This window comes from Neoarius graeffei, chromosome 15 (assembly GCF_027579695.1).
Source record: "Neoarius graeffei isolate fNeoGra1 chromosome 15, fNeoGra1.pri, whole genome shotgun sequence".
Taxonomy (NCBI): domain Eukaryota; kingdom Metazoa; phylum Chordata; class Actinopteri; order Siluriformes; family Ariidae; genus Neoarius; species Neoarius graeffei.
Window position 1 is genome coordinate 73,095,762 of NC_083583.1, and position 12,618 is coordinate 73,108,379.

A 12,618-nucleotide genomic window follows, 5' to 3' on the forward strand; every position below is an offset into this window, starting at 1 on the left:
AAGAAGGGGAACCTGCCGATGACATCACGTTTCACTACCACACGGAAATTAAAAGGGTAGGTGACTTTGGTCGCAAAATTAATATACTTGTCATTGTCAAAAAATTATGTTTGATATATCATTTTGAAGCTAAAAGATTTCTCTGTCTAGTCATCTCATCTCATTATCTCTAGCCGCTTTATCCTTCTACAGGGTCGCAGGCAAGCTGGAGCCTATCCCAGCTGACTACGGGCGAAAGGCGGGGTACACCCTGGACAAGTCGCCAGGTCATCGCAGGGCTGACACATAGACACAGACAACCATTCACACTCACACCTACGGTCAATTTAGAGTCACCAGTTAACCTAACCTGCATGTCTTTGGACTGTGGGGGAAACCGGAGCACCCGGAGGAAACCCACGCGGACACGGGGAGAACATGCAAACTCCACACAGAAAGGCCCTCGCCGGCCCCGGGGCTCGAACCCAGGACCTTCTTGCTGTGAGGCGACAGCGCTAACCACTACACCACCGTGCCGCCCTGTCTAGTCATGTTGTCATAAAATATATTGTATTTTATGCCAAAGAATACATCCAATGGTGGAATGGCACTTTAACCTAACCTGCATGTCTTTGGGGGAAACCGGAGCACCCCCACGCAGACAACATGCAAACTCCACACAGAAAGGCCCTCGCCGGCCACGGGGCTCGAACCCGGCCCTTCTTGCTGTGAGGCGACAGCACTACACCACCGTTCCGCCCAAGACTAGAATATGAATTTCTTAAAATCAGTAGCAGTACAGAAAGTTTTGAAAAGAATCAGTGTGCAAACAAGATATTATTCTCATTAATGAAAAACAATATTGTTTTTTTTAATTGGTGATTAATAACCCTAAACCTAACTCTCTTCATGCTTGCAAATGTGTAAATATTTTTCTTTCCATTGAAACTTCATCACTGTTGTAAATAAAGAGCACTTGAAAGTCAAATCTCTCTCTCTCTCTGTAACAGTATCTCAGTTGCTCCTATGGGAGATTATAAATGATTTTATATGATATTTATTTCCCAGCATTCCTTGTGGACATTAATTTCATTAGCACATAAAGAGATTTGCATGGAGGCTTATGCCACCCAGATAAACCCCTTAGGCATTATGGATAATGTCATTCCAAACCACACTCTATCAATCTACAATAATGTAAGTCTGAAAACGTGTGATGGTCTGACAGCAGTAGGCCTGATGGAGTCAGTATGAGGTTTGACTGCATTTTACAGACTGCAGCTAAGACTGAATAAGAGTTGGCCTACAGCTGCACACATCTGTACCTGGGTGTCTGTGAGATATACCATATTAGCTAGCTAAGTGTTTGCATCCAGTTAAAAAGACACCCCAAACATCATAGTATGGAATGGTAATGTGATGTGGTTTGGTACTGAGAGGCAGAGAGGAATATACAATGTCTTTAAAATGATTACAGTTGAATACTTGGAGAACTGTAATCATTTGAATATGGTAATGAAGAGGATTCTGATCCTGCACAAATAATGCAGATAAAGCACTGACTTCGCCTTCAGTACTCTGGAGGAAAGCTGCATCCATAAATAGCATGATAATTCGAACATCAGCCACATGGAGAGCAACAGATGAGAGTTAGCAGAAAGCAGGAGATTTTGCTGGGCGTGGCTCAGGGTGGGGGGCCATGGGGTTGATGTCAGTTAGGGATTTTGGTTGCTCTGGAACCAGATTTATTCCATAAATTGTTAAACATTAAACAGGTTCCCTCTAAATTCTCATCTCATCTCATCTCATTATCTGTAGCCGCTTTATCCTGTTCTACAGGGTCGCAGGCGAGCTGGAGCCTATCCCAGCTGACTACGGGCGAAAGGCGGGGTACACCCTGGACAAGTCGCCAGGTCATCACAGGGCTGACACATAGACACAGACAACCATTCACATTCACACCTACGCTCAATTTAGAGTCACCAGTTAACCTAACCTGCATGTCTTTGGACTGTGGGGGAAACCAGAGCACCCGGAGGAAACCCACGCGGACACGGGGAGAACATGCAAACTCCGCACAGAAAGGCCCTCGCCGGCCACGGGGCTCGAACCCGGACCTTCTTGCTGTGAGGCGACAGTGCTAACCACTACACCACCGTGCCGCTCGAAACTCATCCTCATCTGGGTGATTACAGATAGTGTGATTATAAATAACTTGCCTCGATAACTGTGTCTTATATAGTCCCAAAGTACAACTGCACAACCAGGGAATCCATTGTAGTTTTAACATGAAGTCTGTTTTGTTGACGTTTTCAGCTGTTCATTGATGGAGACTTGAGTGAAAAACTGTTCATGACAACTGCAGTCCTAAAGTTATGATGGTTGTTGCAGTCCTCAGCCATCATAGCAAAACTGTAAGTGTCCAGAGCCATCTTCTAAGTGTGTCTTTAGACTGTCCATGTGGGGCAGAGGGCGAGATGGGGGGGTTAACCTAAAAGTTAAGAACAGAATACAGTATATATAATTTTGCGCTGAGTGCAAGCAGGGACTCTGGCTAGACTAACTATGACAGCATAACTAAAAGGGAAAGCCAGAAGGTAACACAGACATGAGGGAGCCCTGGGACATAAAGCAGCAGCCACTACACCGTCAACAAACCCGAGTGGGGGGTGACAGCGTCCATACATCCCAGTTTACCAAAACACTCTATGCCTGAGGACCCTCCAGATCCTTTACCTATTAAAAAACTATTAGCAAAAGGCTTGACTAAACAGATATGTTTTCAGCCAAGACTTGAACACTGAGACTATGTCTGACTCCCGAACACTACTTGGAAGGCTGTTCCATAAATGTGGGGCTTTATAAGAAAAGGCTCCGCCCCGATGTAGCCTTCTCTACATGAAGTACCAACAGATAACCTGCACCTTTTGATCTACACTTAGGTCCATATATATTTGGACACTGGCACAAATTTTGTTTTTTTACCTGTTTACTGAAACATATTCAAGTTATAGTTATATAATGGACATGGACATAAAGTCCAGACTTTCAGCTTTCATTTGAGGGAATCCACATTAAAATTGGATGAAGGGTTTAGGAGTTTCAGCTCCTTAACATGTGCCACCCTGTTTTTAAAGGGACCAAAAGTAATTGGACAATTGACTCAAAGGCTATTTCATGGGCAGGTGTGAGCAATTCCTTCGTTATGTCATTCTCAATTAAGCAGATAAAAGGCCTGGAGTCGATTTGAGGTGTGGTGCTTGCATTTGGAAGATTTTGCTTTGAAGAAAACATGCAGTCAAAGGAGCTCTCCATGCAGGTGAAACAAGCCATCCTTAAGCTGCGAAAACAGAAAAAACCCATCCGAGAAATTGCTACAATATTAGGAGGAGCAAAATCTACAGTTAGGTACATCCTGAGAAAGAAAGAAAGCACTGGTGAACTCATCAATGCAAAAAGACCTGGACGCTCACAGAAGACAACAGTGGTGGATGATCGCAGAATAATTTCCATGGTGAAGAGAAACCCCTTCACAACAGCCAACCAAGTGAACAACACTCTCCAGGAAGTAGGCATATCAATATCCAAATCTACCATAAAGAGAAGACTGCATGAAAGTAAATACAGAGGGTTCACTGCACGGTGCAAGCCACTCATAAGCCTCAAGAATAAAAAGGCTAGATTGGACTTTGCTAAAAAACATCTAAAAAAGCCAGCACAGTTCTGGAAGAACATTCTTTGGACAGATGAAACCAAGATCAACCTCTACCAGAATGATGGAAAGAAAAAAGTATGGCGAAGGCGTGGTACAGCTCATGATCCAAAGCATACCACATCATCTGTAAAACACGGCGGAGGCAGTGTGATGGCTTGGGCATGCATGGCTGCCAGTGGCACTGGGTCACTAGTGTTTATTGATGATGTGACACAGGACAGAAGCAGCCGGATGAATTCTGAGGTATTCAGAGACATACTGTGTGCTCAAATCCAGCCAAACTGATTGGTCAGCGTTTCATAATACAGATGGACAATGACCCAAAACATAAAGCCAAAGCAACCCAGGAGTTTATTAAAGCAAAGAAGTGGAATATTCTTGAATGGCCAAGTCAGTCACCTGATCTCAACCCAACTGAGCATGCATTTCACTTGTTAAAGACTAAACTTCAGACAGAAAGGCCCACAAACAAACAGCAACTGAAAACCGCTGCAGTAAAGGCCTGGCAGAGCATTAAAAAGGAGGAAACACAGCGTCTGGTGATGTCCATGAGTTCAAGACTTCAGGCAGTCATTGCCAACAAAGGGTTTTCAACCAAGTATTAGGAATGAACATTTTATTTACAATTATTTAATTTGTCCAATTACTTTTGAGCCCCTGAAATGAAGGGATTGTGTTTAAAAAATGCTTTAGTTCCTCACATTTTTATGCAATCATTTTGTTCAACCCACTGAATTAAAGCTGAAAGTCTGAACTTCAACTGCATCTGAATTGTTTTGTTCACAATTCATTGTGGTAATGTACAGAACCAAAATTAGAAAAATGTTGCCTCTGTCCAAATATTTATGGACCTAACTGTAAGTAGGTGTGATGGGTCATAAAGGACCAGACATTTGCTCAAGTACTGTGGCACGAGACCATTCAGTGCTTTATAGGACAATAGTAGTATTTTATAATCAGTGTGAAATTTGATTGGGAGCCAATGCAGTGTGGATAAGACAGGAGTGATGTGGTCATATCTTCTAGTTCTAGGAAGGAGTCTTGCTGTTGTATTTTGAACTAACTGGAGCTTGTTTATGCATTCATTGGAACATCCACACAGTAAGGCATTACAATAATCCAACCTAGAGGTAACAAAAGCACAAATTAGTTTTTCTGCATCACGTAGTGGCGTCATATTTCTTATCTTAGCAATATTTCTAAGTTGAAAGAACGCTATCCTCATAATGTTATCAATAACATTAGTGTGATAAGTGTGGTACATAGTGCATGTGTGTTGGGAATAAGGAGTAGGGCAGTGTTTAGAACACATCATGTGTCTCGGATACAGCAGCTCTTTCATGAACGGCACATATACGGCCTAAATCATAAACACACACACACACACACACACAGCTAAGCACTTTTGTATCTGTAAAACTTTTATAGCATAACTTTGTAGTGTGTAGTCTTTAGAGAGAGCAGAAATACACATGAACACCATGTACACTGGTTAGTGTGTATCAGATGGAGTGTGTGTGTATGTGTGTCGTTTGATGTTTCCAGTTGCGTCATTGCTATAAATGAGAGTGTGTGTTGGTGGAACAACTTACTGTTGGTGCAGAATGACTAGAGATCCTCTTTTCCATAGTGTGACAAATGAAAGAGTTTAAGTCCTCTGTGCTTCACTGTTAATTAACTTTATGATAAGTTGTATTTTCAATGTGCCATTGTTATTGTTGTCACTTGAAAATATCATTTCATTTGTAAGTAAAGCCTCTCTCACAACCCGCCGTATGTGCTGCTACGGGCGGTCTACGGTAAAAAATTTGGCAAAACCGTGCTTGAGACTTGCGCAACACTTGCGTGTGTTCAGCGCCTTAGAACAGGGGTATTCAACTAAAATTTAAAGAGGTCCAGTTGGAGAAAATTTCTTGAAGCAAAGGTCTGGAAGATCGTAATGTCTCATTGTTAGGACTGGGACTGTTTTGGCCTCTAGAGGCCGCTGTTTTTTCCTTATCTTGTCATGTTTGTTTTGGCCTCTAGAGGCCGCCACTGTTTCTGTGTTTTGTGTTTTTGTTTTGACAGCCATGTGCCTTTGTTTTGTGCCCCGCCTAGTCCTCATTATCGTCACCTGTGTCCTATTTAGTTTGTGTATAAATACTCCCTCAGTTTGGTCCCTAGTCACGGAGTCTTTGTGCTGTTATGTTTAGCTCCAGTAACCTCTGTTCCGTGGTCCTCGCCTGTGTCTTTGTGGTTTTTGTACTTTGCTTTCTTTTGGACTTTTTTGGACTTTGTGTTTACCATTTTTGGATCCTCTGAGCGTTTGTATTTTTGCCTCTTCTTTTCTGGTTTTTGGCTCTTTGTTTCTTTGGACTTTTGGTTTTTTCCCAGTTATCTTCTGAGCGTTTGGATTATACTTTTGTTTTTGCCCTGGATTGTAAATATTTTAAATAAACTGTTTTTCTACTCTACTTTCGCCTCACTCCTCTGCACTTGAGTCATTCCCCTGGTGGCCTAGTGGGGGTTTGCTGGATCACTACACCAGCGACCCGAGTTCGATCCCCAGCAAAACCTTAACACTCATCTCATTATCTGTAGCTGCTTTATCCTGTTCTGCAGGCAAGCTGGAGCTTGTCCCAGCTGACTACGGGCGAAAGGTGGGGTACACCCTGGACAAGTCACCAGGTCATCACAGGGCTGACACACAGACAACCACTCACATTCAAGTCAACTTTATTGTCAATAATGCCATATGTGCAGGACATACAGAGAATTGAAATTGCGTTTCCCTCTTATCCGCAGTGCAAACAGTAATAAGCATGAAATATAAAATATAGGTACAAGATATAAACTTTAAAAAGAAAAAAAAAACAAGGGAGGGGGGGTATTTACACACACAAGCTAAAGCTATCTAAGAAAAGACAGTGGCAATCCAGAAAGTGCAAATGTGGCAGTGTGAACATAATTAACGGTATAAATTTAAATGTGACGAATGACAATATAAACAGAATGAACAATGTAAACGGGAACAGCAGTCTGACATTATAGTAATTATCAGTATAAATATAAATATGTCAGTATGAGCAGAATTTTCAGTGTAAGTATAAATATGGCAGATATGACAGTATAAACAGTGTAGCAGTGAAGTCTATCAAATATCAAAGATTAAAGATGTATAAAGTGTAAATTTCACACCTACGGTCAATTTAGAGTCACCAGTTAACCTAACCTGCATGTCTTTGGACTGTGGGGGAAACCGGAGCACCCGGAGGAAACCCACGCAGACACGGGGAGAACATGCAAACTTCACACAGAAAGGCCCTCGTCGGCTACGGGGCTCGAACCCAGACCTTGCTGTGAGGTGACAGGGCTAACCACTACACCACGGTGCCGCCCAGATCATAATGTCTAACTATTTAATGTGATATATATTTAAGTAGCCTAGTAGTTGTATCAACATCTGCATGTATTCAATACCTGACTGTCAAATCAAATGAATTCAGGACAGTTCGAAAACTTTTTGATAATATTTATTGTCAAGTAACATCGAACTGAACATATATGTATGATTGCCGATATGTATAATGTTCTCTCGTTTACTAAATAAAAGTAGGGCTGCATTTCAAATTAAGAGAAAATAAATAAAATGTGAAAATTGTGCATGTTCAGATGAAGTGCTTAACCTCAGAAAAATAAAATAAAGGGAGGAAAGGCTTGAATTTCCCCTTTTCTGTTTCACATCTTGACTCAACAGTCTCAACCAATTTTACAGACAATAAATCTCAACACATCTTAACAATTGAACATTTTAGAGGCTCACTTTCATCCCCTCTTATATTCAACTCCCCCACTTTTTTGCTCAGTGAGAGAATTGAGCTCTAGCTTGTCCTGCCAGGATTTTAAACCTGGGCTTGAATGGAGTCCGGGCCATTCTCATACACATGTGGAGGTGCTCATTGGTGAGCCTGGAACGATATTTAGTTTTGATTATGTTCAATGTGGAGAAAGCTGCCTCGCAGTTGTGTGTGGAGCCAAACATGGTCAAAATGTATAGGGCTGCTTTCCTCAGACCTGGGAAAGCTGTCTCAGGGACCATTTGGAGCCAGGAAGTGGAAGGGTCAGTTCTTACAAACTGCTCTTTCAGGGCCACATCTGCTTGGAGATCAACCAATTGCATCTGCAGAGGCCCAGCATTTACCCATTTAAAGTGCTGTATCACTTCCTTTGAGAACCCCCTGATATCTGCGATGAGAAATGGGTTCTGAATGAACATGGTGAGCTGCTGTCCAAAGCTGAAGCTGTCAAAATGGTTGCTGAAGTTTACAATCAGCTTATCAATAAAGTCAACAAAAGAAGACACATCTCGCTGTCCCTGAACCTGTTCCTGCACTGCTGGGAAGTGTGCACATTCTCCCTGCAGGTCTTCCTTGAACACCTCAAGTTTTTTCTGAAAGGAACGGACAGCTGTCATCAGTTCACAAATTGAATTGTCCTTGCCCTGTAGCCTCAAATTCAGTTCATTCAGATGTGAAGTGATATCAACCAAAAAGGCCACATTGTCCATCTGTTTCTCATTTTCTAAAAAGAGAGAAAACTGTATTGCCTTCTGACTTCTTAGCTCTGCCAAAAAAGATGCTACTTCCCTCCTAATGGAACAAAAGCATGCTAACACCCTGCCTTTGCTGAGCCATCTCACATTGTTGTGCAGCAAAAGATCAGCACTGGCATCAGCTTCTCTGAGGAATTCCCTAAGCATGCGATGCTGGTAGGAAGAGGATGCCCTGAGAAAATTGATCATTTTCATCATTGTGTTCATCACCTCAGCATGCTCATCTGACAGGGAGGCGCAGAGGACGGATTGATGAATGATGCAATGGTAAGCCATGAGCTCAGGATTGTCCTCTTTCAGTCTTGCTACAGCTCCTTTCTCTCTCCCTATCATAGCAGGGTCTCCGTCTGTGGTTATTGAAACCACTTTTTTGGCTCTATTCCTCTTTGTTAACATCTCCTTAATGGCCAAGTAGATGTCTTCTCCTCTTGTACTGGTCTGAAGGGGAGTGACACCTAATGGGTCTTCACAGAATGCTTTTTGGTTTGTTTTGAAAAACCTGACATACACTACCAGCTGAGCACTGTCACACATGTCAATGGACTCATCCACAGCTACACATGGTGTCTTATGCATGGCTTCATCTAGCTGGGTTAGCACGTCCTGAGTCAATACTTCACTTTTCTTTGTGGCAGATGATGCTGACATGGGTATTTGCTTTATTTTATCACAAAGCTCTTGCTTTTGTTTTCCATCAAGTAGTGTTTCAGCTACTGCACTCATGCATTCTTTGACAACCCCTCCATCAGTAAATGGCTTTTTGTGTTGACCCCAAATCCAAGCAACTCTGAGGGAACACTCATGAGCACGTTGTTGGGCAGTGAATGTGTGGCTCAGGATCCTGGTGGACTGGTCATACTGGACTCTGAGACTACTTATTTTTTGTGATCTCACTTCAGATTTGAGTGGGTGTTTGTTCAAGGCCTTTATGTTTTGTCTCATAATGGCGTTTCACATTGGCACTTTTAATAAGTGCCACAGTTTCTGAACATATAAGACACACTGGTTTAGTGCTCCCAGAAGGAAGTATGAACAGAAATGAGTCTGTCCATTCCAGATTAAATGCTCTATTTTTGCTGTCCACTTTTCTTTTTTTTGGAGAGCGCCATTTGTTCCTTATTTTTCTCTCCCTTTCTCTGTCTAACCCTCCTTTTTCCTCAACTTTCTCCGTCTCACTCGTCTTTTTCCTCAACTTTCTCCAGCTCAGTCCTCTGTAGCTCTCCCTTTATTTTCTACATGTATCGCTATCTTTCTTTTTCTTTCTACCATCTTTTCATGTGTAACTTGCCTCTAACTCTCTCATCTGTCTGCACTGTAGAGTCGCAATTACCGCCTGGAATGCTGCAGACTTGATTGGCTGAGTGGTATCGCATGGAATGGCTTAACTCGCATGTAATTGGTCTGTACGTTTCCTCATCCACTAAACCACTACCGTAAAGACTACAAAAGCTGCACCGGGTTAAAATAGAAGCGACCCGTCAGGTTTTAAATCATAACCTTCTGTTTTGGTTGTAGTTCCAGGTCCGTATGGGACAGCTTCTGGGTCTGGACCCGGACCGTGGTCCGCCTGTTAGTAACCTCTGCCGTAGAAGGTCGCAGACTGCCCATGGAGACTTTTGGTCCTGCACATGCAAATTCTACGGATCTTGCGACAAATCAAGGACTCATGCACTACGTATGGGACCTGTACTCCTTTTGTACACCTGAACCAAGTCAGCAGCGCGACTAGTAGGGGCTTTTTGCGATGACAGTAAGACACATGAGTGACGCACAGTCATTGTATGAGTGACATGCCTCAGAAGTACTACACAAGTATTCCACACTTGCTGTTTGTGAGGGCTGCAAGGCATCTCACTTTCTACCCCTATGTGTGGTGTGCACGTGACCTGCAGACAGCGCATGCAACACAAGAGTCTGGGTATATATATATATATATTGGGGAGGAACCAAGGAACCAATCATGTAGCGTGTAGCATTGTAGAAGGGAAGACGACCACCTCATTTGCTGTTTTTATTTGAGTACATGTTTAATTTACCATGCAAACGTCAAATAATAAAACATGAGTATAAGGGAATAACGCATTTTATTACATTGTAAAAAATCACAACTAAATAGCCCAACAGTTTGAGCACTGAAACACGTTTTGACTCCAAGCTACTGTCCTGCTCCTACTCATGCTGAGTGGTGGGACGGGGTGTCAGGATGTCCTTGTCCTTATCACTGAGCATGGCACAATGGCCTGACAGCAATGATGGGATTGCAATGTCCTCACTTCTGGGCGTCGTTAGCTGAAACATACATGAAAATCAGCATATATAATATTAATTACATAAGCATATAGATACTGAAATGAATGTTTAAAAGCATGTGTATTTACCTGTGAAAATACCTCTGGCGGGGTGCTGTGCCTTCTGCCGGCTTGCCGGTGCTGCTACCATCATCATCAAACTCTTCCTCCTCCTCCCCCTCTGCTGTTTCAGGCTGGGTTACTTCACTTTTGCTTGCTTCTTCTTGGGTCCCATTTTCTAAACTTTAAACTGAAAATTTTAAAATTTTTCCCACAAAATATCCACTGTTCTTCAGTCAAAAGACAGATGCAGAATGCTGTAGACATGCTGGTTTTATACCCACTCCTGGCTTGCGTCACACGCAAGTTATGAGTGATTGTAACGTGCTAATCACGTGCATCACACATGCTTCACAAGTGTGGCCCGTAGTCGTAGCACAAAAAACTGGTAAAATGCAAGTCTCACACACTCCACACTCACTGAACATGCACTGATCATGTGCATCAGATATACGCTTTCCACGGGCTAACGGTGCAATTTTTCCCACGCCTCGAGCAAGTCAGGTGTGCAACCTGTACTTGACAAGTACTTTGCCCATACTCCTCCCCCAAACTTTCCCCCGGGTTCACATGACCCTGCGGCATGGCTGCAAGCTACCAAACCCTGTGACCCGTGCGTGTCCAAAACACTTACGGCGGGTTGTGAGTGAGGCTTAAGCTGCCTAGGAATGTAGGGAAGTGAGGTAGGTAGGAACCTCACTTGGGACATGTCACAATGTCATAAACTTAAGGTCTCTGCTCATGTGGCATATTTTTTTCACTCTTGGTCACCAGCTTATCTGTGGATGGATCCTGAGATCCATCCACAGGTGTGTCATACATGGACTTTATGGAAAAGGTCTTGATATTGCATGTGCACCACCCGTAGTGGTGCACATGCAATATCAAGACCTTTTCCACAAAGTCCATGTATGACACACCTGTCACAGAAACCCCAGAACCCATGGAGATCTCTTGCACCAGAGTGGCTTGTTCAGAATGTGAATGAAGGCACGAGGCAACACTCTGCTTTTACTGTGGAGATGCTACATCTGTCGCACTGCCCTTCTCATCTAGGAGGCTCAAAGGTATGTACCATGGCTGAGAGAGCTTTGAACACCATGCTCTCTCTCTCTCTCTCTCTCTCTCTCTCTCAGTGAGTCCATCGAATCGTCTCTCTTTCAAGTCATTTAAGACTGATGTATAGATAAGGCTCTCAGAATCGGTCTATGTTCTCTCCACCCTGATAGGTTCTGGAGCCACAGGCAACTTTATGGACAGAGAGATCGCATAGAAACTCCAGGTGCCCATGCAAAAACTTCAGCAGCCACTAAGCATCAGGGCCATCAATGGTGAGGGTTGCGTCACAACATGCACCAAACCCCTCGTTTTCCAAGAGAGTGCACTGCACTATGAGGCCATCTCCTTCCTCATCACCAAGACCCAGAACCAGGTCATCATCCTGGGGTTCCCCTGGTTACAATGCCACAACCCTCACATCTCCTGACAGGGCAGAGAGATTCTGCAGTGGCCCATATCTTGCATGCAACATCAATATTGCACATTGCAACATTGCATGCAACTGCCTCCCTGAGTTCACACTTGCTTCTGCAACTGTGGAGAGCTCTGAAGTCTCCACTATGGCCCAAAATCCTGAGTGTTACCAGGCACACATGGGCTCCCTCCTCACAAATCTTACAATTGTGCCATAGAGATTCTTCCTCACACCATGCCTCCTTGCTACTGAATCTACCCTCTTGCCATCTCAGAGCAAAAGGCTATGGAGGATTATGTGCAGAGGGCTCTACAGCAGAGGTACATCCGTCCCTCCATGTTGCCTGCATCTGCTGGGTTTTTCTTCATGGAGAAAAAGGGAGGGAGCCTCAGGCAAGCATTGACTACTGTGGCCTGAATCAGATCATGGTGAAATATCCATACCCCTTACCTTTAGTTCCATCATCCCTGGAACAACTTCGATCTGCCAAGATGATCACAAAGCTGGACTT